The following is a 27,594-nucleotide window of genomic DNA, read 5'->3' as shown; positions in this document are numbered from 1 at the left end:
TCTGACTCTAGATACGCCACAATCAAGAAGTTGATTCACAACTAGTGGATTCTCACCACCCTCCTTTTAGCAGCAGAGAAATTAAGTAATGCTGCAAACTCTAGATTTTTTTTTTTTTTAAACTTTACAAGTTCTCTGCTTTCGAAAGTTATTCACCACTTAAATTGACTTGGTGACCATCCAATAGGAGGGAACACACACCCAGCACGGAAAAACTTAAAAAAAAAAAAAGAAAGAAAAAACAAAAACACCCTCAGAAATACGGAGAAAAGTAGTGCTTTCCTGGAAAGAAAAATATTCAACCAAATGTTTTCTTTGAATTTAGAATACACTGAATAGAGTATATTGTTCTTGTAAACTTTTTGAGTCTGATGTCTTATTAGAAATCCTGTACCAAATAAAAATAAGCCTTCCGTTTTATTCATTATTAAGTCTCTCTTCATTGCCACTGTACACTGTCGGCATGCAGATCATTTAATTACGCAGGGAACAGTTATAGCATGCAAGTCTGCCCTCTTCTGGGCATATCCTTGGAAAGCCTAAGGAATTGTGATTTGCATTTAATTTTTCTCTCAACAATTCTGTAAATAAACTATCTAAAAAGAAAAAAATGTCACTCAAAAAGGAAATCCAGCAAGGTAAAATAACCAGAGATGCATTATTTATCATTGCTAATCTTTTGTCAATATCCTTTGGAAAATAATCAGCAGAACCGAAAACATATTAGAAGAACAATTTTCAAAAGGCAGTCTTTTCCCACCCCAGAAAGAATTATGTATTAGACTCATGTATAGTCTTTATATAACCACAGTGTGACTGAGTTTTCTATTTCAAAGGTATTTAAAGCTTAGAATTTCACTAGGGCACCAAACTAGGTGGGACACACGGGGCTGACCATGAGATCAACTAAATCCAGGACTCTAAAAATAAACGATGTACTCTTTGTAGAGAGACAGTATAATAGGAGTGTGTGGGCTCTAAAATGGGACGAAATGTTAACAGGCGTATCTGAGTATAACAAGTTCTTTGTACATTTCTTTTTTCTTTTTCCTTTTTTTCAACTTTTTGTAAATTTGAAATTATTTCCAAATACAGAGTTTTAAAAAACAGAGAGATAATACTCTGGGCAGACCTAGACTCAAAATCATGGTTCGATGTCCATGTGGCTTTCGACAAAGTGTTGAACTTTCCTGGCCCTCTGTTTTCTGTAAAATAGAAATAATGCTTTTTGCCTAATATGGCTGTTAGTAGAATGGCTGTTAGCAGAATTAAAAGAAATCGGGTGCCTGGGTAGCTCAGTTTGTTAAGGGTCTGACTTTGGCTCAGGTCATGGTCTCAGGCTCCTGGGATCTAGACCTGGAGTCAGGCTCCCTGCTCAGTGGGAAGTCTGCTTCTTCATGTTTCTCTCTCCATCTGTCCCTCCCCCACTTGTGTTTGCTCTCTCTTTCTCTAATGAATAAATAAAATCTTAAAAAAAAAAAAAAAAAAAGAAAGAAATAATATGTGTAAAACACTCAGTTCCATGGCTGGCACAGAACAGCCTATAATTAATGTGGTAGTTATTGTTAGTTTCATTACTGTTACTAGTTGGGAAGGAGTTTCCATTAAGGAGATGCGCTAACTCTGGCAAACACGAAGCAAATATACAAAGCATCAATTCATGACTTGTGACTTATGCAACCCATAGTCTTATCCAAATAATTCTGGAGACCTATTTATACAATCCTCTTAAAACACCTCTTAGAAAAACTAATTCAAATTTTCTACTTATCTTTTAATGTGAAATCTTGTATTTATTCAAAACATCTCTCTTTTCAGCAATGGCAAATACATTTAGAATATAGGACAGGATTTTTGGATCCTTCCATTCCACTAAAGGGTCCCACATCTTTCTTTGGGGAGAAAAGGAAGAGCTCCCCTCGCTATCTTGTACAAGATCGCATCTGCTGGTATCTAACATGGAGCTGCAGAGCCAACACACAGCTTTTGCCAGGGAAGCAGCAGCTGGCCTCCAGAGCACTAGCCCTCCAACTTGGGAAGCTCTAGAACTGCTGGGAATGGGACTTTCCTATGGAAGGGTATAAGGACAATGGATCTGAAATTCAGAAAAACCTATGTTGAAATTCAAGTCCCACTTGGAATAGATCTTGTCATCCCAATCAAATCAACTTATTTGAGCATCAGTTTCTTATTCTTTTAAACTGGGGACAAGGTCTTTGTCTGTTCAGCTGCTATAATAGAAATACCATAAACTGGATGTATTATAAGAAACAGAAACTTATTTTTTTACAGTTCTGGAGGCTGGAAGTCTGAAATCAGGATGACAGCGTAGCTGAGTTCTAGTGAGAACCTTCTTCCCAGTTGCCAACTGCCCACCACTCATTGTGTCCTCATGTGGCAGAGCAAGGAAGCAAATCATCTCCTGCCTCATATAAGGGCACTCAATCCATTCATGAGGGCGTTACCCTCATGACCTCATTGAACCCAAACTGCCTCCCAAAATGCTCACCTCCTAATATCACCACATTGGGTGGGGAAGGTTTCAAAACATGAATTTTAGGTGAACATAAACATTCAGTCCATCATAGACAACTCAACAACTTTGTAGAGTTGCAGGGTTAAAGATAATGTATGATTTTAAAAGGAAGTATAGTACTGTTATTAGTGTTTTGCTATTGTTAACATTGTTATTATCATAAAGTTTTTAAATCAGGCAAAGTTTATTTTCATCTTAATTCAAATCTATTCAAAACAGAAAAAATAAAATTTCTTATAAAATGTTTCTCAAAAATGTTTTTATAATACATGAAATTAAAATAGGTCAAGAATATTTTTAAGGTTTTCAGTATAGATTTATATAATTTTCAATTTAGACCTAAGAATTTATGTAGCCTCGGCTTTTCATTTTATAAATATCTGCCGAAATTTAGTCATTTTATTGTAGACCTGAACTTAAAACACAGACCTCCTCTTTTTTCATTGTGGTATGGTTTCTACTACTTCCTGTGCCTTTAAAAATGTTTATATTTATTACTGATCTTTAAATAATATACAATGTTACCTGGAAATGGATTCAAGCTATCATAATTACTTCTAAAATATTAAAGAACTAAAAACCACATTAATTGATAGAAATAAATGGAAGAAAAACACATTTTATTTTATTAGCTTTTTAAAAAATTTTATTTATTTATTATTTGGCAGAGAGAGACAGATAGGGAGAGAGAGCACAAGCAGAGGGGAGGGCAGAGACAGAGGGAGAAGCAGACTTCCCTGCTCAGCAGGGAGTGTGATGTGGGGCTGTATCCCAGGACCCTAAGATCATTACCCAAGCTGAAGGCAAATACTTAAATAGCTGAGCCACCCAGGCGCCTCCCAAAAAACATTTTATTTTTATTTTTTTCAAAGATTTTATTTATTTATTAATGAGAGACAGAGAGAGAGAGAGAAAGAGAGGCAGAGACACAGGCAGAGGGAGAAGCAGGCTCCATGCAGGACTCGATCCCAGGTCTCCAGGATCACACCCTAGGCTGAAGGCAGTCCTAAACTGCTGAGCCACACGGGCTGCCCCACAAAAACATTTTAAATGCATTTAAAAGTCAATGGTCAGTGGAGTCATGTGAAGAATAGGTTTCCAGAATCCTGAAGACCTGGGTCTGAATTTCAGCCTCATTGTTTAGAATTATGATTTAAGCTCTATTATATTTAAGTTTCTCATTTAAAATATGAAAATAGAAGTCCCAGCCTAAAGGCATTCCCCGGAAAGTTGAATGTGAAAACAGGTAGCATTCCTGGCATATAATATATAAAGCCTGTTCCCTCCTCCCCAGTCCTATTTTATACCAAGCCTTTGAATCTATGATGTATGGGGTAATGTCTACCCACTTGACATGGAGATTGTTCAATAAATACTAATTTGATGATGGTGATGTTGACGGTGATGCTAATACAGAAATCGTAAGCCCTATAAAGTAATACAAGATTAGTGTAATTACTTAAGACATTCAGAAGCAAAAATATCTAAGTTAGGCTAACCAAAGTACAAGCATGAAATCCTCTTTGGTAGCAGAGCACTAATCCAAAATAATATGTGGTCATAAAAACTAGCAGGGGGATGACCTCCTTCCCAGAGATCTCAGGAATCAGTACCCACCATCATAGTGGGTTGATTCCACTATAGATGTCTTTGTTTGGGCATCAACAGAGGCCTTTCAAGTCCACAGAATGAAACATGAAGCGAAATGGTAAAAATAACAGGATGAAGATAAAGTGACTCACCACGTCTGGAATTCAGTGTGTCTAATGAAAAGTTTGAGGATCTAGTTTTTTAACTATTTTATTAAAAATGGGCCTGGTTCAAACTTACATAGCCTTGTGTATTCTCAAACCAGCAATCAGGTGAAATGTACTTCATTTAAACTCAGTATTGTGACTATTTTAATACTGTAAACTGTGTGGTCCACAGTGGCCATAGATAGAGTGTAATTTACTAAGTTGCCCATTTATACCAATAATTCAAGCTGGAACAATATTTTAAAAATAAGTATCAAAGCTCAAGGTTAAATTCAATTGCTCTAGAATTAAGAAAACAGAAAAGTAAAGCATCTTACACACAAATGCTTCAGCATAAGTGGCTAAGATGTGTCCATGGCTAGAAGACAAAATCTTAAATGTTTTAAACGAATATTTCATGTATTCTCAGATACTAAGTTCACGCAAGTTTCCCTCTACCATATCCTACACTAGCTTTCTCCCCTGGCTTCTCTTTCCCTTCCATCCATTTCTTCTTCTTTCCGTCCTCTCCCTTCAGTCTAAAACCATCATAAGAAAGCAACTTTTCAGAGCAGGGAAGGATGCAAGAGCTAGAAAGTGGATTGAAAGGCCAGTCCCAGACAGCCTCTGTTGTCAGCACTTTGCAATCTGGGTGTGCAGTAGTGAGACTTCTTGTCCTTTGACCCTAAGTGGATGGTGATCAGCACCACAGGACCCCCTGGATCTGAATCACCCCAAGATCCTCAGCTCTGTGAGCTAACCTCATGAAAGAATCACATGTGAGGGAAGGTAAACAGGCAATTTCAGAAAACATGCATATTAAATAGTGACTTCCAGACACAATTATTCTTGCTAAAAGATGAGCAATGGTGATTTTTGGCACCATGACAGAGTAAGGAGAGACAGATTCTGAGGGCTGGCGATCTATTCAAGATCCTCAAGTCATATTTAAATTAGGAACATAGGAAAGCATTAAGCTGACCTTGCTTGCCTGTATTGCTCTGGGAACATCTACTGGTCCTTTTGAAGTTGTCAGTAAATTTTTCCTGTTTCGGTCCTATCATCTGAAAAGTGTAACCAGTACTCCTCCAACTACCTGGGTTGAGAAGCACTTTTTTTTCCCTTTAATTCCAGTCTAATACAGACTAGCTAACTTTGACAAAATTCAATGAAATTATTATGACAAAGTCAAAGTGCTACAAAAAAGTTTCTAAATACTGGTAATTTTTGTATTTACCTTGTTTTGAACTAGTAATACTTTATCAGTTAGCACTGGCACAAACTAAGAAATAGATCCTTCACAACTTATTGGAGAAGTGATGACGTACAAGGTCATCTAAGCACTACTACACACATGTGTGCTGAAAAGAACTGCATTGTGCAGGACATTAAAAACACCAACTCAATTTCATAATTAACAAAATCACCAGAAATTTTGAAAACCATATACTATTTATGTAATCAGCAAGTCAAACCACACAATAGTTGATTACAGAGGCAAATTCCAGGTCTAGCTGCTCTGTCAGAAAACAGGAGCTAAAATTTGCTCTAAGTGACATTTACTGCTCTGGGATTCGTAACAGGTCAAGAATGTTCCAAAGATTTATCTAGCTCTACCTTCAATAGGAACATAGGTTGTATTTTTTTAAAAATTAAAGTATTAGTTAATTTGATGCTTGAAAAAGAATCATTCTGGAGTTGATCTTCATAAGTGAAATGACCCACATGAGGAGGGTCTTTAGAGGTTGGAATTCATTTTCTGGTGGCAATCTCAGAAAATATAATTGTAAGTGTAGCCTCTGGAGAACTTGCCCTGGATCTTTACTGCTAATTAATAGTCAAATGCCCTTTGGCCTCTAGAAAATCAACAGTCATGGCCAAACTCAAACATGTCAGAAATCCAAAATGGGTGTCCAGGCTTGAGGGTTTTATAATAATGAAATCCTTATCTGATGATAGTTCCATGTTCCTCCAGATGCACCACACCTCACGGTCTTTACTATCTCTGGGTACAGAGGCACATCTAGGAGAATCCAAAGTTGTGTCAGCAAAGACTAAGCCAAATAGTCTTCCCTGCAAAGGAGGATGTGGCTAGCGATCATATTGTTTCTTATGGCAAGGAGGAATTATTCTCTTCTTTGCTAAACTGGAGCCAGGTTCCTTCTACCTAAGCCCTTAACTCAGCCAGATGCTAGATAAGCTGCAAAATTGTTCTGTCAAGAACTGATGAATAAGGAATATGGAGCTGAATATCATTTCCATTCTGATTATTCCAGAACCCAAAGTTTCCTCTCATTTTTCAAACTAGTCTCATATATAAGGAAAACCAGACAAGTGGCAATCAAGGGACAAATACTTTGCCTTGATGATGGTGGAGCCAACCTAAGTGCCACAGATGCATCTCTACAAAATCACAGAAGTGCTAACTTCACAGCTGGAAGAAACCTTAGAGGTCAGCCTCCTGCTTCAATCTCTTGTTACAGTGTCCCTGCTAAGTGGCTACATGTTCTAGTGCAGTGCACCATCTAGTGAGAGGATGTGCTAGCCTTTGAGGTAGCTCGTGGTGCTTCAGGCCAACTCCGTTGGCAAGCAAGCTCTCACTGCTCAAAAGCTTCTGTATTATGCGGAACCTAAATACTTCTTTGCTATCTTACATACACTTTCAGACTCATATAGAATAATTTCCTCCTTTTGGTATACTAGTTCTTCCAGTGTTTGAAGACTGTGATTCTCTTCTCACTGTCTTTCCTAATCAAAACATCCCTGGCTCCTCGAGTGTCACTGCTTTGAGGCTCTACCACCCTCCTTACTTTTTGAAGATTAGTACCATAAGTTTTCCTCTGGAATCAATTTACTAGCCATTCAAAATCTTAACCGGTTTTTAATATACCAAAATGCCCATAGAGACATTCAAAATGTTTTAAAGGATTTGATGGTCTCCCAACACCCCTCATATCTATCTCCTTGTCATAAGAAGAATGACGTTACCCTTGTAATCAGTAAATCCACATACGGTTGCAGTAACTACAGATTTTTCACCTATGAACTTGCAAGTCATCACCTATGAACTTGCAAGTCATCCCTTTAATAATGTATTCTATAATTTTGTCTGTTATTATTATGGAAGAGACAATATATACCCAAGGTCAGGAATATGGTAACTACCACCATGATTTTTTCAGTACTGGTTGGGTTGTGCCAGTTGATAATAAATCAAGGAAAGAAGAGCATTTCCCAGTGAGATCTCTAATCACACTAAGGAGCTGATCCTATCAAATACGTCTGCAGATACATGAAGCTACTTGATAAGCTCCATCTCTATCACCTAAGCTAAATGAAACTGGCCTCAGGCTGATTAGAAATGGGGCCCATCAATCAGTTTTCCTATGTTAGGTAATACCCCCTCTTTTGGATAATGATGTATCAAATTTCATTTGAATCATATTCATCTTAACATAATACTTTATTTCTCATGTCATGAATAACCACAAGGTTCAAAATGTAGCTATTTGAAATCAGAGATAATGAACAGAGTATTTCTGGACATTACAAAGTGTAATTTCCTTGTTACACACAGTGGCTCTTCTATTCAACTCTGTATTCTTCATAGTGTCTAGAAGAGTGATTTGTTCATAGTGGATACCAAATAAATATTCTAAACACTGTTGACTAATAGAAATATCACCTTGCTTAAGTCAACTGCATGTTAAAACCATAGCTATTATAGAGCAGAGACTACTGAAAGGAGGACTCCAGGTAGCACATCATCCTTAGAAGAGATCCTTGAGTTTCTTTTTCTTTCTTTCTTTCTTTCTTTCTTTCTTTCTTTCTTTCTTTCTTTCTTTCTTTCTTTCTTTCTTTCTTTCTTTTTCTTTTTAAGATTTTATTTAATTGAAAGAGAGAAAGCACACAAGTGGAGGGGAGGAGCAGAGGGAGAGGGACAAGTAGACCCCTCACTGAGCAGGGAGCCTGACAGGGGGCTCCATCCCAGGATCCTGGAGATCATGACCTGAATGGAAGGCAGATACTTAACTGATTGAGCCACCTAGGTGCCCCCATGATCCTTGAGTTTCTTAAGGGGTAGTCTGAGATCTTTGTGAAATCCCAAACTCACAATCATTTTCTAACATACAAATTTTTTAAAAAGATTTTATTTATTTGAGAGAGAGAGAGAGAGATAGACAGAGAAGGAGAGAGAGAGCGTGAGTGGGGGAGAGGGGCAGAGGGAGAAGCAGACTCCCCACTCAGCAGGGAGCCTGACATAGTGCTCAACCCCAGGACTCAGCACAGGACCCTTAGATTATGACCTGAGCCAAAGGCTGATGCTTAACTGACTGAGCCAGCCAGGTGCTTCCTACACACTATTTTAGATGTACAATTCAAGTATACCTGAGAGAGTTAAATAACCCATTCAGATTCAATAAGCCCAAGATAAACTGAAGTATATTCTTTTAAGGCCACTTTTTTCCAAGGAAATAATGTTTTTCATCCTTACTCTAATATTTTGAAAATCATGTCCCATATATGATACCAAGAATGATCTGAGAGGCAGATATTGGGTCGTTTGCCTAGCCTGCTCTCCAGGTTAGCTGCTGGCCAAGACACATAGCCTATAAGTGGACCATGAGGTGTGCGATGCAAAGCCAGGACTTGGAGGGACTGCAGCACACTTGATACCATGAGCTTTTGGCAGCTGTAAATGCTAAATCAAAGACACTAAAAGTCTGCTGTGTGGATATAATAAGGAAAAGAAAACACATATTCACACAATAATATGATCGAATCAAGTATCTGGCAGACTTTTCAACACTGTTAAATATTTTATTCTGTTTGTGGAGGGAATAATATTGTCAATGAATTTGATCATCCTCAACTTAGAGACCTGCTGGTTAAATGAACAGTAAATGTCTCATGAGAACATAAAAGCAATAGTTTTGTTTCGTCTCCAATTCTTCACTCAAAATAAACAAAGAGCAAAACAAAAATAGTCATCAAGTTACTTCTAGTCCTTCTCCTTGAATGTGTTTTTTTCTCTTTCTCATTCCCCCATCTTCTCCCTAGTTCAGATTCTATCATTTTCTGTTTGGATATGTCCACTAACATATCTCCAGGCCTCCAATCTGTGATGTACACTCTCAGGAGCTACTCTGTGCTGTAGGGAGGGTGGCTGTTCCCCAACACTGCATAGGTTACCCAGCATCGCTCCCAAACCAAATCGAAAAACTTCAAATAAGCAGTTGCCTGCACAGTATAGCATGCATTCCTCAATTTGGAATTCTAGTCATCTGCAATCTGAGGCCAACCTTCCTTTGCAAACTCTTTTTTTCTTCACTTAAAGTTCTTTTATCTAATCAAGCTAACTCACAGAGCTCAGAGTGTACCATACACATCTGTACAATGAATTTTACATTATATCATTCCTCATACTTAAAGTACCCTTTCTCTGACTTCTCTTATTCCTACATATCTTCCAAACAGCTCAAGTGCTTCCTCTGCTATAAATAATTCAGGATCTTGACCCAGTTGCCCTTCTCCAAACCTATCTACCTATTTCTATATTGCTATCTATTTATTATGGTTAGTTGGAATGGACTTTATAGTCTTAAAACACTAAAGAGCTCCAAAATAAGTCACCAGTTCTATTGAATATCACTCTAAACTCTTGTATTAAATAACTCCTAAAAGAGATCAGATACTCAACAAATTGTTAATATTCTTTCAAGTTGTAGATACTCAATTCTAAGTTTTAGTTTTTAAATTTTTAAAGAAATAAAATTTTCCTCACCCTGCCAGTGAGTAGCCCTATAGCAAGTATGTTCTGTTACTATAATAACTTCATATAAATTTAAAACACTACCCCCAAGTTTATTCATTATCATTTCCTTTCTGTGTTACAGAAAATGAACAGATTGATTTACCCAGCAAGTGAGTAAGCATTAGTTCTGCTAAACTGCATTGGTATAATTCAATATATCATTACAGTGCAAGGAAAGGCCTCCAATTCATCTGTAGCTATCTGGGAAGAAAATGATACACTATACAGAAAATAAAATCTTTTATGGAGATATTTTAGAACATTCTAACTTATTTCTGCTGCAAATATTATGTTTATCTTATTCTAAAAACTGCGAATCATGGCAATTTCTAAAGAAAATAATGAAAATGATGGCTGCCATGAGATTTGGCATCACACCTTATAACCAGTGTGCTGTTCTTGGCCTGAGGGGCACAGTATAGAGTCTGTGGTAAGGGATAAGAGAGGCTTCCTGGAGCATCAGATTGGACCAGGGGCTACTAGGAAACTCAGAGAAGAGACAAAGAAGTGGCCAAACTCATTCTCATGTGTTTGAGTAGAATGTGTACAACTAAACTGATAGCTAGAATGCAGTGAAAAGTTCATCCTTTGTACTCATCTGGATATTTCAGGACAGGTCTGCCTTCTGCAAAGAGCTGAGCCTCTCAATATTATCAAAATCTTCAGATCCATAAGTATAATCACAGGTTGGCCAGATACCTAAATAATTTATGTCTTACAATAACTTTCCTATCAATTATATGATCACTTTAGACAGAAGTCTTAGGGGTATATAGTACATCATCAATTTTCAAAATTTGTCTTGCCAACAGGATCTATTTTTTTTTTCCAAGTGAAATTGTATGTGAAAACCAAATATTTAATTCAATTAGCATCAGGACTCCAAAGGAACAAGTAGGTATGAGTGTGGGTGGAGGGAAGGGAATGAGCGTCACTCATTCCTATGTCTTCCTCACTCACTATTGCAGACCTTGAAGAATCTAGGTCTCTGGGAAATGTAGTCTCAAAACTAATAAACCAACTTATTTTTTTTATTACTCTTTAAACATATGGACATATGTCAAACTACACGTGATTTGTTAGCAAATAGACTTTGGTTCAGTGAGAATTATTTGGTGAATGTATTTATTTTGTAGGGAAAATTTAATCAGGTGCCATGCTAATCACAACGTATTAGGGATAAATCATAAGAGCTTCCCTAATGGCTGTCTGGAATGTTAAATATCTTACGTCTCTTCTTCTTATCACTGTCTTTGGCAACTGGGTATAAATTTTTATAACGATATGATTTGATGGAAATATCAATGTGACTGTTTATAAATCAAATCATTCAGTCATATACCTGATAAAAGTTCTAAGGATATAAAAATGTAAGTGCCAGAGTCAGATATAAAATAACACCAGAGGGGGAAAACAGCAAATAATTCATAAGACAAACTTAACTGACTTAAAGTAACCTTTAGAAAACAAAGGAATTTATAAGGATATTCCATTTACAAAGACATCTCAATGAATAAAGTTTGTGCCTCAGTATTTTGGGAGAGACACTAAAAATTACCAAATTATAAGAAAATAGTTGAGATAATAACATCAATCTCCATTTTCCCTCCATGCAGTGGTATGGATCATAGTATGGTGTCAATTGTACAATTGCCATCAGTCAGTGACTAGGAAGAAGACAACATCAAGTAGACTTAAAAACAATCAAAGTTTCTAAAGAATTTTTTGGTACCACATGATAAATGTTCCGTTTCTATAATTATCCTACATTAGCAAGATCAATATTCACAACCACATTTTCTTCAAGGTCTAAGTTGAAACTAATACCTATTATGCTTTGGTTAGGAATAGTATGGACACAGAAATAGAAAAAAAGTACTAGATCAAATAGATTCTCCCATTTAAGCTTTATTCTAACAGACTATGTTTCCTTTCCACTTTTATCTACAACTCTCAACTCACTTGGAAAATACTTTGATCAGCTCAGCTTTATTCATTTCCTTGGTCAAGTGAGGGTGCAAAACAGAATGGACCCTGGACATAGATATGGAGGGAACCTGTAATCTTACTTAAAATAAAAGGGGTGGCTGAAGATGGCAGATTTAACTCACTGATCTATAACTGGGCTTTTCTGAAACCTCATGAAAATGATCATAAAGCAATTTTCTTTTAAAGGCATCAATCTTCATGGCCAAGAAAAGAGGAAAACAACAGCATGGCGATACTTTGAAAGAGGATGTCAGAGGGAGATGTACTAGGTCATTTAGCAGGTCTGAGAAAGCTGAACCTTAGGCCAACAATGGGGAAATCTCAGAATAAACCAATTCACACTTCAAAACCCTCAAAGATGCAGGCACTTAAAGCATCAGCTTCTTCTGGAGCAAAGAAGGTTAAAGGCTAGGTTAAACACAAGAGGACTACTTGAAATTCCATTTAAAAAGCAGTTAGACCACCAGATCCTCACCCCTAACCCTGGCTGCAGGCAGCTAGCAGTTTATTTTTAGAAAAAAATAAAAGACAGGTCTTTGCCTGGGCATGGCTCATTGAGAGTAGAGTCACTGCATTCAATACCTCGGGAAAGTTGAGACAGCAGGGCTGCCTGTTATGGTTACTGCCTCTACTGTTGTCTTCTAAAAGGTCTACAACCTCTAACTACTAGAGACTAAAGCTAGGAGGGTCTGCATGGTTGGGGAAAAAAACAAATTAAATTGAATTGTTCTATGAACACCTACTCCTGCCACCTATCCTTTTGGACCCTCTATGACTGATTCTAGTGGCTGTCCCAAAAGGCTGCTTCTGTCTGCTATTTGAGATTTTGGCAGGGTTCTGCTAGGATCCATAGATGCTTGCAAAAAGAACTGGGCAGCCCCGAGGGCGCAGCGGTTCAGTGCCGCCTTCAGCCCCGGGTGTGATCCTGGAGACCCGGGATCCAGTCCCACGTCAGGCTCCCTGTATGGAGCCTGCTTCTCCCTCTGCCTGTGTCTCTGCCTCTCTCTCTCTCTCTGTGTCTCTCATGAATAAATAAATAAAATCTTAAAAAAAAAAAAAAAAGAAAGAAAGAAAAACTGTCCAGCCTACCATATGACTAACCCTGAGAGATCTAAAGGAGTATTGGGAAAAAATTAGAATATTAAAAATCCAATATTATGTCTAAGTCCATTAAAATATAAATCATGAGGCAATGGAGATAAAGAGTAACAATTGATGAGGGAGCAGAGGGCCAACTGAAAAAAAGCACAAGCTGACACCCCACAAATGACCCCCGCCCCCGACCCAGGTGGGATATATGTGACATTTCTCAAGCACTCCTGGCTGACATAAAGCTAAGAGAAAGGAAAAACAAATATTTAATTTAAGGAGATTATAGTCCTATAGACATAAGTCTCCCTCAGTTTACAAAATGTCTTAGTGATTTACAAGAAAAAGCATTAGGTTATTAATAACCTAAGTTCCAGAAGGAAACTCCCTACTATCTTAATGTTAATGCTTTACTAGAGGGAAAAACAACCTTAACTCAACCGACAATGGCAAGGCCTCCAGGATCTCCTAGGTCCTCTTTAGCATACAAAAATTCTTCTGAAAATCTCCCTTTCCCTTACCTCCCTCAACTCCTGGGTGTATAGTCAGCCATCCCTCACAAGCCCAGGGCAGCAGATCTTCCTGCCCATGGATCCTGTCTCCATGCTTTAATAAAACCACCAGGGATCCCTGGGTGGCACAGTGGTTTAGCACCTGCCTTTGGCCCAGGGCACGATCCTGGAGACCTGGGATCGAATCCCACGTTGGGCTCTCGGTGCATGGAACCTGCTTCTCCCTCTGCCTGTGTCTCTGCCTCTCTCTCTCTCTGTGACTATCATAAATAAATAAAAAAAAAAGAAATTAAAAAAAAAATAAAACCACCATTTTGAAAATAAATAAATAAATAAATAAATAAATAAATACTCCATTTTGCACCAAAGTCATCTCAAAACTTCTTTCTTGGTCATCGGCTCAGGACCTCACCCCCACCAAACCTCACCTATATTCCAAAACTACATCAGCCATGAAGAAGCAAGAAGACCTGAATTCCAATTTCAGTTCTATTTATGTCACTTTGAAAATGTCCTTAATCGTTTGATTTTTTGCAAATATCTTGCTCTTCATTTTCATCTAAATAGCCTAAAGTCAGAAAACAAGGGCTTTAGGAAAATGGATAGTGATCCTTGCAGAATCCTAAAAACAAACAAATGCATAAAAAAAGAATTAAAAAAAAAGAGAGAGACAGATCTGATTTTATAGGTTTTACAAAAGGTAGAAGGAAAACTAACAGATGAGGAAAAAGCAAACAGAAGAGATAAGCATAAAATCAGGCCTATGGTGATAAAAGATGTAGTATCTGTGATAAGATGAAGTTTACAGAATTTTATTTCTAAATGTTTCATGAATACAAAGAAAAACACATCTCCTAAAGGATTTTTATGTGTTTTTTGGCAGGAATCAAAAGTATGAAATTAGCCACCAAACTCAGGCCACTTAAGGGATCTCTCCCCAAGTGTGCAGAATGAATAATAAAAAGGCCAGTGTTGTCTTTTTTCTTTTTTTTTTTTTTTCTGTTGAGATGAAATTTATATAACATGTCAACCCTTGTGTTCTTGAGGCACTTCAGGAGGAAAAGGAAAAAGAAATGCAAATACCTGCTTGCAAAGGTGTTCACTGGGCCATGGCAGGAGGTTGGGGAGGGTGATGTGAAGGGCAAAGATAAATAATAATAATACTTGAACATGTTACTGAGAAACTGAGGAAAGGGGAAATTATGGCACTTGTCTCTGAGTCTAATGATGTCAGATAAGTTAGGTGATTTCCCAAAGCTGACTTAGGGTATGGCTGGTTCAGGTCTGGAGACAGGAGAATCTCCTGGAAAACTTGGCCTGGTAGGGAGGACCCTAGCACATGTGCTTTCCTGATACGAGCTTCCGATACAAAGATAGATTTAAGAATCCCAAGAGCAGTCAGGTGAAATGTTTGCTTTCTCTCAGAAACAGTTCCTTAGAATAGTCACCAAAAGAACCTGTAACAAAAGATCAATTCAAGGGATAGAACTGACAAAGGCATCTGGGTTGATGCTATAAATCTGTCAGCTGCAGCCAAACCTGCAGAGCTAGGAGAAACTGAAATCAGCAATTAAGCTGTTAAGAAAGAGGATTTTGAATCATCTGTGAGAGTAGATATTTTAGTTCTAGCACTTATTGAGAGCAGAGTCCTTCCAAGGATGATAGATTGTCTTTTTACAAAAGGGGGACTAGACATGCAGGAAAAAGTATCTTTGAGGGAGGTGAGCTTTGAGAACAAAAAAACAAAATGGCCGCCTTTCAATTAATAGTTCATAGGTGAGATATTTGTTCAGATTCTCTTGCCTCTTTGTAAGGAATTCAAAGAAGGGATTAGCTATCCAGCTTCACAAGTCTCTTCTGAAATCCTAAATGTCCAGGCTCAGTAAAACTTCCCAGGCAATATTCACTTGATGTTTTCTTACAAAAGTATTTATCTCCATTCACAAAAAAGAAAATCCATTTTAAGCCCATGCTGTTTTAAATCAACTCTTGATGTGATCCACTGATTTATTACTTCAGGGGTTCCCTGATTCACCTGTTCATAGAAATCACTTGCGGCACTTGCTGAAGTTAAGAGATTATCAACCCCTTCTTTAGGAAAAGGAGGTTCTACAGGCCCAGGCTGGGCCTCCAGAGATACCATCTAAGGTTCAAGAAGTGAACTGTGACGTTTTTCTTATGCTGATTTCTCTCTTAGATAAACTCTTTTGTGCCTTTCAGGAAGTGATAAGTATTTTCCAAAGTCCCCAGTGGAATGCTGTACAACTACAACGGCAAGCCCCTCCCATACATCCACCAGGGACTCATGCCCAAACAGATCACCACAGAAAAAAAACACTTAAAATGGCAGAATTAAGAGTGGGCTTCTTGATAGGGCTCTTTGAACTGATAAGCAAGCAAGTGGCACACTTTGTATCATTTCTTATAGTTACTAGGATCATTTTAGGCCTCTGCCAGGGTCTTAAATATAACTTCATTTAGCTTCAATATAGCTAAGTATTGTTAACTTTAGCTAATTTATTTACAGTTTGATCTAGGTAGTAGAGCAGAGAGAAAACAAACCATTTTCTCCAAAACATGTCACTCAACAGACCCAAAACATATGGGTTATGTTGCTACCGATTTTTTCTTTTCTTTTTTCTTTTCTTTTCTTTTCTTTTCTTTTCTTTTCTTTCTTTTCTTTTCTTTTTTTTTTCTTTTCTTTTTTCTTTTCTTTCTTTTCTTTTCTTCTTCTTTTCTTTTCTTTTCTCTTTTCTTTCTTTTCTTTTCTTTTCTTTCTTTTTTCTTTTCTTTTCTTTTCTTTTCTTTTCTTTTCTTTTTTTCTTTTCTTTTCCTTCTTTTCTTCTTTCTCTGTCCTCTCACCTCCCTTCCTCCTCCTTTTCATTATTATTAGAGGGGGATGAAAGAGAATTTATTTATTCATTTCAAAAATATTTACTTTTCCAGACTAGACACTCTAGATCCTGGGGATTGTGAACAAGACAGCATTCCTCTCATGGGAGCTTCAAATCCAGTGGAGGAGCAGACAGTAATAACACAAAGAGATTCTGTAGTTTTGTGGGCTATCAGGTCCTCTGATAATACACCACTGTGAAATACACCACTGTGATTAAGAGCAACATATTCAAGCCGAAACAAAGAGTCATCCATTAGAAGTTTGAGAAAGAATGTTCCAGTCAGAAGGATGCTAAGTGCAAAGTCACTGAAGCAGCAAAGAATCTGGTATGTTTGATAAAGAGGGAGGCATCACCACCAGTGAAACACTCAGTTCTCAGAGTGTAACAATTTCCTGAATGAATCAAGAGAAGCTTTTTAAGATGGGCTTAGATCAGGCAGTCTTAGATCCAAGAAAAGAGGCTCTTGTGAGCTTATCTTTGGAACAACCCATCCAGGAACAAGAAATCCAGGGTTATGGGTTCCCCATATCTTCTGAAAACACAAAGGAAAAGTTTATCCAGGTTCATGGGTTTGGTGGTAGAGTACAGCCTGCTGCTTTCCCTGACAGTTTTGAGAGATCTTCCTTGAAATACCAGAAAGGCTTTCCCAAGAAGATCAATTGATGGATTTTGCTGTCCAGGCTGTCTTAACTAAGATGGCCAAATCTGATGACTCAGGAGTCAACTCTGTCAACAGTCTCTGCTCATTGACTAAATCAAAGATAGCCCCTTACTGCCTCATAACATTACTTGCTCTTCCTCATCCTATTGATTGACCTTGTGTGATTCAGAACCAACTTTCAAGGACTCTGTAGAGGGATGTGTTTGATAAAGAGAGGATCTAGCTAGAATTTTAAGTATGGGACTTAATTTTGCTGTTAAGGCAGTTTCTATTTTCATTTCCTGTTTCATTTGATAATTTTTTCCTTTGTGATTTGACCTTTTCTGTTCCTTATAGAAGTCCATGGTGAATAATGTGTCTGATATCCAACCAAAGGGTTGCTAGAAGAGATAACCAGCTCCTTTGCTCAAGAGGCTACTGCCACCACTGCTCTAGATACTTTGAATTACCCTATCTCTTCCTTCCCATTATCCTAGGCTTGTGGCAACCAGGGCCCTCCCGTCCCACCCCTTCAAGTAAGCTCATGTTCCTCTACCATACAACTCCCAGTCCTGCCTCCTAAGACTTCCATCCAATTTTGACAGTCTCTTGTTCCTGCATCACATGTTGGATACTCTCTTCAATTTCTTTAGAGACAGTTTATAATTTGTATCTCTTAATTGACCATCTTTAGCCCTTGAAGGTGTGATCTATAATTGGTGTTTTTGCCAGCTCTCATTCATGACAGCTTGTTTCATTTTATTTTTAGAGATTCTGGAATCTCAGCTTCTACTCCCTGTAATTTATCTGTAGAAATTCTTTGAGGCTCGGGTTTAAAGTGTGTTCCTCTAGAAAGAGTTGGTATTTGCTTCTGCCAGGTACCTGGCAACCCACCACCCAGAATCCCTTTAAATGAAATTTCGGATAAACTTTATGTCACCCTAGAATATAGATTCTGACCCCAAAACTGAGTGATGTTGAGACTGTGGTTATAAATTCTTGCTGGTATGAAAAGTTTTGGGGTTTTTTTGTTTGTTTTTAACAATGCTCCTCAAAGACCAAGACAGCATCCATTTCCATTGTTTCGCTCTGTAGGGAAGTTTTCTGTTCTTTGATCATGGACTCATAGTGTCCTCATCTGAGAATCCAGGCTTTATACTGAATTTTACAGGTTTTATCCCGAATCTGGCTCTCCAGCTGGGTCATAGATTTTTGTCTCCTGTCTTTATACACTGTCTCATTGAAGACCCAAGTCTAGACTAGAAGGAATATGCAGGCCTGTCTCTAGTTTATTGTTTCTTGCCATTTAATGCCTCTGAATAATTCCCTTACATTCCCGTGAGTCCATTTATACATTAAAAAGAAAGTTAGGGATCCCTGGGTGGCGCATCGGTTTAGCACCTGCCTTTGGCCCAGGGTGCGATCCTGGAGACCCGGGATCGAATCCCACGTCGGGCTCCCTGCATGGAGCCTGCTTCTCCCTCTGCCTGGGTCTCTGCCTCTCTCTCCTCTCTGTCTCTGTGACTATCATAAATTTAAAAAAAAAAAAAAAGTTAAAAAAATTCTACAGGTGATAGAAGGAAAGAAAAAGAGGCAAGGAAAAATGACAGATGTTAAGGGAGAGTGGGGAAAGAGAGAAAGAGACTGATTGATTAGTTGGGATTGCTTAGTACCTCTTTTCCTCTATAGAGAAGTCAACATTGAGCTCTAGAGTTGTTGTGACTTTCGCTGCTCAGACTTAACTCATTATTAAAGAACCAATACTAGGAACCCCATTTAGATGACAAGGGAAACTGTTTTCCCAAATTCTTCCTACTGAAGAGATTGCCAGGCAGTGGGCCTCACCTTTGCTGACTGAGTATATCTTAATACTAGATAATAAGTTTATTGTTGGGGGATACCTGGGTGGTTCAGTGGTTTAGCGCCTGCCTTTGGCCCAGGGCGCAATCCTGGAGTCCCGGGATCGAGTCCCATGTCAGGCTCCCAGCATGGAGCCTGCTTCTCCCTCCTCCTGTGTCTCTGCCTCTTTCTCTCTCTCTCTATCATAAATAAATAAATAAATAAATAAATAAATAAATAAATAAATCTTAAAAAAAAATAAGTTTATTGTTGGATAGCAGTCAACTTTTAGGAGCTCTCAGTAGAAGTGAACACCCTAAGCAGATCCCTCAGTTTCCCAGGGTATCAGTCAAGCTTCCAAAATTTATGTCCTGGGTGACTCTTTTGAACCCTTTCAAGCAAATCAAGGTTCCATGAAAACACTAACAAAAACTCCTTACCTCTAACCACTAGTCCAAATTCTAACTCTAAATCCCAAGAATCACAGAATCATAATTTAGAGCTTAGGGAGAGGGCCATATTTGTACAAGGTACCACTAATTTTCTCGTGTTTACACTCTGGGAATTTTAGTCCATCTCCCTGATCCCTAGGAACTAGAGATATCCCCATGTTCAAGGGAGAACCCTGGTCTTTCTCTCTTCAAAGCCTGCAGGACCAGGAAAAGGCAGGTGCCTCATCTACTAACTCAGACAAACTGCACTGCATCTACTTTCTTACAACTCAGAGGCTTGGCCTTCCTATTGTTTACCCTGTGGATTCCCCAGGACTGCCAATCCTAGTCGCTTTTCTCCAAGGTCTCTAAAAATCAGCCCATTTCATAAGGACTGCCATTTGTTTCTGAGCCCTGGCAACAGTGCTGTCCATAGTATTCCCTTAAATAGGGCCACACAGCCAGATATATTCCAGGCCTCTCAGTCCCCATCCAGACACACCCAGTGATGCTTTATCTATTACACTTCTTATCTCCAAAAAAGCCCTCAATGAATTTTAAAGAAAAGAGTTTTTATTTGAGATTAATAAAATAGGGAAATAACAACACTTGGGAGAAGGGCGCCTGCGTGGCTTAGTAGGTTAAGAGTCTGTCTTTGGCTCAAGTCATGATCCCAGGGTCCTGGGATCTAGCCCCATGTCAGGCTCCCTGCTCAGCCAGGAGCCTGCTTTCCCTCTCCCTCTGCCATTCCCCCTGCTTATGCTCTCTCTCTCTCTCTCTCTCTCTGCCAAATAAATAAATAAAATCTTCAAAAAAAAAAAAAAAAAGGAGGGGGGAAATAGAAACAAACATGACTTTCCTTTGACACTGAATGTTCTGGCTGTCACTCTGTTAATCTATCTCTGAATATTCCCATAGGTATATTCTATTACCTACCCAATAGCTAACAAAGTGGAAGCTCAGAGTCTATCTACCTAGCCTAAATTCATGTCATATATACAAAGACAAAACTGGGATTTGAAATTGGGTATATAGATGGTTACAAAGCAAGGCTTATGAAGTCTGCTAAACTACCCATACTGGGACGCAGGGGAGAGTTTCATATAGGAAAGACCTTTCCTGGCCAAGAAATGGCATGTAATATTGCATTAAGAACTGAATCTGACAATCCAAAGGAAACAAATCTAGTCAGACCCATCTGTCTTGGGATCCTGTATATCATTTAATTGTACATCATGAACTAATAATAAGTAACAGCAAACATGCATACAACATGATGTACTTTTCAAAAGGCCTAACTCCCCTACCAGCATAATTGCTCCATACTTTAGATCCTTTAGGACCAAGGAGACCTGCCACATTCCCACAAGGACTAGATGTTACCCATACCTGTGCTCTGCTAACCAACCACCTGCAGTCTTGATCTCCTCCCAGAGCCACTCAGTACACTTGTGCTCTGTGGGACACCTGATCATGGCAAAATTTCTCTCACCTTCATTATTCCCCCCCGGGGAATATGTCCCACCACTGGTGTCTGAGCCAGTGCTGCCCAGCACACCCCTCCTTAACACTCCCTTGGCTTTTGAGATTCCAGTGCAGCAAACTCAGGTGAACACCATTAGAAAAGGAATGTAGTAAAAAAAGAAAAGGAAAAAAAAAATGTGTTACTCTATACAAGTCCCAGGGTACCTCTGGGAGTCACACAGCAAACTGTCTGACAATGCAGACAAATGGGGTTGCAATGTAATTCAAAGATGAAGCCTAATGCACTATCCAAAAGACTTCTCTTCCCAACCATGTTTCTTAGGAAGAGTAGATTCAAAAGACAGTTTTAGATCTCAGAAAAGGGGTTTGGTAACCTAATTGTACTTTTTCAATGTCTGGGCAGGGAATACAACTAAAAAAGGAATTTAAGAATTATCTCTTCAGGGAGCAAAAGTTTTATATAAGAAGCATAATTGCACAGATGAATTTGAAGGTCAAAATTCATAGAGATGAGAGCATTTAGCACATTTGAAGGCACAGAGTATAAAAAGAAGAAAATGTGCAAATAAGGAGAAGACAAGGAAAATCTTCTCACCGAAGGCATCCCATTCCCATTCCTATTAAGACAGATCTAAATTTCCTCTTAAAATGGAGGCCTTTGATGGGGAAGTATGGGCAACACAGAATCTAAACAGGCCCACAAGTATTTTCAAACACTACTTTCTATTCTATGCCAAACATTTTGGGAGAAACACCTGTAATCAAGCAAACTGACTTTTGTGAGTTTCATCCCTTCTTCTACATAATAACTGAAAAGAGAGAAACAAGAAGGCTTAGATGCTACTGGAAACAATATTTATGGTTTTTTAAAGAATGTTTCGTATTTATTTATTCATGAGAGGCAGAGAGAGGCACAGACAGGCAGAGGGAGAAGAAGAACGGGGAGCGCAATGCGGGACTTGATCCCAGGACCCCGGGATCACAACCTGAGCCAAAGGCAGATGCTCAACCACTAAGCCATCCAGGAGTCCCAGTTTTTATGTTTCATTAACAATTAGCCTTATTAAGTGGTAACAGCTACTCAGTCTTTCTTCCATCTTCCTATCTGGGAGAAATTTGGCAGCATGATAAAGTTATCCTTCTGATGGCACTCCCTTTAGAAGCTCTCAGGACCTTCTCTGGGACCCTTGATCAAATCCAACTGTTGAATTTGTCCACTGGTTGTGCTCAACCCCTCTGTGCAGTACCTTATATATAGCCAACTTAGGGAAACTCTGATAAATGAAAAATCAAATTTATAAAGAAAAATCAATAAAATACAGAAAAAATACACCTATGATCATTTAAAATAGAACCTCAGAGGCATTTAAAATGTCTTCACATACAAAAGTTTCACTGCACAAAATTCTCAGGGATCCCTTTAAAGCACATAAACTGTAAAGCTGTGCCTCCCTACTTTCTCACTGTTTCCTCCGTCATTCTTTGGGTCTAAAACAAAACTCTATACTGCCAGCATGAAAACGCTTCCCTCCTTACCTTTCCCAGCACTCTTCTTTAAAAAATACTCTCAAAATGAATTGGTTCTCAATGAATCATTACAAGTTTACATAATAAAAAGCTAAGCAGCCAGTACACCTAAGGTTAGAGGATGTTTATTGATATGGTAACATATTCACAATATATTAAGAAAATAGGTTACAAAATGCCATATACAATGAATTTATTTTTTAAAACTCAAGGTATAACATGCCTGTGTGTTTCTGTGTACAAATGTATCACTAAGTTTAAAAACATTAGAACGACATATACAAATTTGCTAACAATGATTATCTTTAGAGGTGTATGAATAATTTTTCTTATTCTTTTTTTTTTTTAAGATTTTATTTATTTATTCATGAGAGACACACAGAGAGAGGCAGAGACACAGGCAGAGGGAGAAGCAGGCTCCATGCAGGGAGCCTGACGCGGGACTTGATCCCAGGTCTTCAGGATCAGGCCCGGGCCGAAGGCAGCACCAAACCACTGACCCACCAGGGCTGCCCACTTCTTATTCTTCATCTACGATGAACATACATTTCTCTTGCACCATTAGAAAACAAAATAGCAAGCTCACTATGTTCAGAGTCCCCTCTGCTCTGGATATCACTTCATGTGTTACTAATATAGTGGTGTATTCTGGAGCCTTGGCACAGTAGAGGACCTACAACTGAAACCTTTTAAGACAGCATTTCAGACCTCAACTTTCATAAACTGGATCCATCAGGCACTTGTAATATGTATATATTCTCCTACATTAATTTGTCCTCCTGTGCTTTTAACATGTGCATCACATTAGTGGTTTACAAAATGTCCCCAGGAATCCACTTAGGTGCTTCAAGAGGTTTGAAAAATGTTGGATTCAAACATTTTGTAAAAATATAAGTATTTTTTAGCTACTTACAAGAATAGGATAAAAAAGACCAGCCACATTTTAACACAACAGAGACCAGCAAGTCATTAATTTATGACACCTGATTCTCTGTTAAACTTTGTATGATGGTCTTAAAAATTGGTAGTTCTGCATTAATCTAAAAAAAAAAAAAAAAAAAAACAATTTAGAGCAACACAGACTGCCTATTTATGTAAAACTGAACCAGACTGCATAGCACCACAACGCACAAGGTCCAGGCATACCTGATTATCACACATTCCCATCAAGGCCTAACAGCAAATTGTGCACAAAGAAATAATGGCTTAACACATCTCGTTATTGTTCTGCACTTAGGTTTAGTACTTAGAGTTTTATATTTTTCTGGTCTTTTATATTTATAAGAATGAGAACCATAGTTAGGTATTTTTGATGATATAGCTTTGAAACAAAATTTTTCTATTTAACTCCCTTTTCACATGCAATCTGTCTAGCAGAGTATCCCGGCACTGCAAAGTGAGGTGTTTTTTTTTTTTTTTTTTTTTTTACAAATTGTCACATTTGAGTAAATCACAATTTTCCATGCTGCAAAGCCAGTTGAAGATACCAACTGAAGATACCACAGAGGGAGCTGTTACCACTTTAACCGCCATTCACACTGATTGCTATGCATTTTGTGTTCATGACACAGATACATCCTTCTCACCAGCTACATTATAAGCCAATTTTGTTTAAAATACAGTTAGAATTTGAGTACTTCACTTCTACTGCTACCACTTGAGCCAAGTCACCATCCTTTCACGAATTATTTCAGTGCCCCCTCTCCTGTCTCCCTACTTTTTTTTTTACCCCTTGTACTCCCATGGCCTATCTGGGGAGCTTAGTCACGGCACTTTCTTCCCAACACTCTCCAAGAATCCTCCATTGCATTAAAGTGAAAGACATATTCCACACAACACTGCACAAGGCCCTGGGTAGTCCAATGCCTTGTACCCTTGCAGACTCTGTCTCCTGCTGGCCCCCATTCACTCCCATCAGCCTTGATTGCCTTCCCATGAAGGCTTCTGAGACCCGGGGACCCACACACAGCCAGGGGCTGAACCTCCCTGCTCCTTCCACCTTATGTGTTCTTTGTTCCCTCATCTCCAAAAGGTCTTTAGCCAAAAGTATTTTCTCAATGAACCCTTTGCAGGCCATCCTTACTTACAGCTGCACCCCATGCTCCCTGTCTCCTAGGATTTATATTTCCCTATGTCACAAGTCATCATCTGAGTTAACCCTTGCTCAAATTATTGTTGCCCCCAAATAGAGTGGAATTGCCATCAGAACAGAATTTTATCTATTTTGTTCCCTTCTACATCCAAGAAGCCTAGAACAGTGCCTGGCATAAAATGGTCAGGCACACAATACATATTTATTGAATGAATATTCTAAATTCAAATCTATCATAAAATCCTTATCAATAAAATACCATATTTAATTGTTGCCTGTCACGGGGTCACTTTTAAGGCTTTTTGTTTTGTTTTGTTTTTTGTTTTTGATGAAAAAAGTTTTACTGCCACAGGGGGAAAAACTGCCCTAAAATTGCCCTAAAATTGCCCTAAAAACTGCCCTAAAATTGTAAGTTACAGAGAAAAGTTTATGTCTTCATTATAATTTGGAACTATTTATAGTATACGACATAACACTCCAAGCGCCACCCTGATGGCACTCATCCAAAGGCCACAGAGCCTTTAGAAAGAGTCTCTCTCTACCCATTATTAGTCTTCACATACGTACAATAGTGATTGTCTATTTAAAGGTTTTTTTTTTTTTTAAAGAATCTTCTCACTTGGGCTTACGTCATCAATTTTAAAAAGCAAGGCCACCCAAGGCTTTTCTTTTCTACCACTGCCATAACGTGATCACTTCTGCCACATGCATCTGTTCACCCAGCCCTTTTTTCTCATACCAGTTTCTTGGAAGTGTCCAATTTTTGTTACACACACATTGATCTGTAAATACTTCTGTGGAAATACCTAACTCAGAACGGATAACCTACTGAGCTCAGTGTAACTCATATGGCCAACCTACAGCTCGTGGCCCTTGCAGACACCTTTTCCTAATCACTTTGTATACAGCTCTTCTTCCCAATCTCCATTCCCCTGCAGTGGATACCACTTGGCATTTATATGTTTTTAGGACAGCTCTACTTATAAGTGAGCTTTATAAATCAAATCTTCATCAGGGAAAGATAAGGAAATATTTAGAATCCAGAAGTATCAAAGTATCAGTTATGCCTATTTTTAAATCTTTTCTTCTCAATCTAATAAATTCTTTGTCCTACAACTGCTTAGCTTATTAAGATGAAAACATGCAGAGTGATAATTTGATAATACATTTACTCCCAGAGCTTACAAAATTTAAAAAGAAATATAACAAACATCGTAGGCACAACCAACCAATTTATTGGTTGCTGTGCAATACAACAGACTTGTCAGTCAAGGCATAGATGTGTATGTGGGTTTTATACTAATATATGCTATACCAAAATAAACATCAATTGATATTTTGACAGTAGGAATGAGTGCGCTGGACAGAGATGATGGAGCTGCATCCAATTTTACCTTGAAATCACCAAAGAAGAGTGAAGTTATACAGTTTACATAAAAGTCAATAGGAGGTGTTTTATTTTAAGCCTTTGATCCTGACAGTTCAAAGTGAATAGAATCTGCACTTGAAATTTAAGCACTAAGCCCACCTATGTATTATCTGCAACCATATCAAAGTAGAAACCAAGTTTTTATAATACAAAATACAAAACATTCCTGTATCACAAGGTTGTGAACAGAAAAATAAGCACAGAGAGTCAATAAAATACAAAAACCCATCAGCTCTGCTGATCCATATGAGTTTACGGTGAAAGGAAAAACTTCTGCTTGACAGGACTGTAGATACCAAACTGAAAATTACATGTCAGATCTCTATCAACTCTTGTTTAATCATGTTCTGTGATTACCATTCATGGGAACATACTTTTTTTTCTGAAATATTTATATTGACATCTTAACCATCACTGTCATCTCTGCTGGTTCTACTTCCTCCGTTGGCAATAATTCTTCATTGATAGGAATACGAGCATGCCTTAATATAAAACCAAATTCCACATACAAGTAAGTAGCCTGTTGCTATTCTGTTAAAAACAACAAACACACAGAATCCCAGATGTTGCAAGCATTTTTGTTGTTGTTGTTGTTAAATCTGCTATTCAGAAGATTTACTCAGCGTGAGAGACAATAGGAGTCAACATTTCTAGCTTTACCCAGCACAGCACCCATAGACCAAAATCACATAAAGTATTAGCCAGCCAGTGTCCTGTGGAGAAATCCCCATAAGCAGCTGGATACCATGTGAGACAGCCACATCTTATTCTTGTGCTAACAATGGGAAAATCTCCCAAAAATCAAAGGATCTGAGGGTTGACATAAAAGAGACAAATTCTTGGTTTTCCGTTTGTAGAGCACTCTAAAATCTTTTTGTTTTCTAGACCAAAGGTCTCTGAAGAGTCTGGAGGGGGCAGCACTGTTCCTGTCAATGCTGACTCCCAGCTTGACCAGTGGACTGCATGTCATTCGGGCTGGGGCTGAGGCAGGAGTGGGGGGGTGGGGGAGGTGTTAGGGGAGGTGGTGGCATAAGAAGAACTCGGTTGGAGGGTGGACATGAGTTGGCTGCATTGCCTCTCAGTTTGCCTTATGGTGTTCTAAAAGGAACCAGCATGGGGTTCAAAAGTCGTGCGCAGATTTTTCAGTGTCCTGCTCCCTACTTGACCACTACACAGAGCACTCCTTCAACATGTGGTGTCAAGACCTCACTTTACCTACATTTTACCACTTTATGCCGAATTCTCTCAAACCCAGGAGTCCAGGACAGGAGAAACTCCAGATCATTCATGGTTGCAAGCATGAGGCACCACAAACATCAGTTCAGCTGAATGAGGGTAGCAAATCAATACAAACATAATTCAGTGCCTTTCAAAACAAAGAATATGGATTTCAACTTCTTTGAGTAGTTTTCAGGTATGTTAACAACTGTCACACTTCGTAACTGTAGGGCAGGACAGCTATTGTCTGTGCTGCACTATCACTAGATGCCACTAATAACCCGTTTGAAAACCTGGAGGTTAATTCTCATAAGAACTTCCAACTGCACAATGAATCAACACGTCCTCCAAGTTGCACC

At 38.5% G+C, this 27,594-nt stretch overlaps 1 protein-coding gene across 7 annotated transcripts in view; it reads right to left on the bottom strand.

Moving 5' to 3' along the window:
* Positions 1 to 27,594, bottom strand: part of CTNNA2 (catenin alpha 2) — a 1,079,777-nt gene that overhangs the window by 679,309 nt on the left and 372,874 nt on the right. The gene's annotated exons all lie outside the window — the stretch shown is intronic.

This window comes from Canis lupus, chromosome 12, assembly GCF_048164855.1.
Source record: "Canis lupus baileyi chromosome 12, mCanLup2.hap1, whole genome shotgun sequence".
In the NCBI taxonomy this organism is placed as follows: Eukaryota; Metazoa; Chordata; class Mammalia; order Carnivora; family Canidae; genus Canis; species Canis lupus.
Note: the sequence above shows the minus strand (reverse complement) of the source record. Positions and strands in the feature narration are given on the sequence as shown.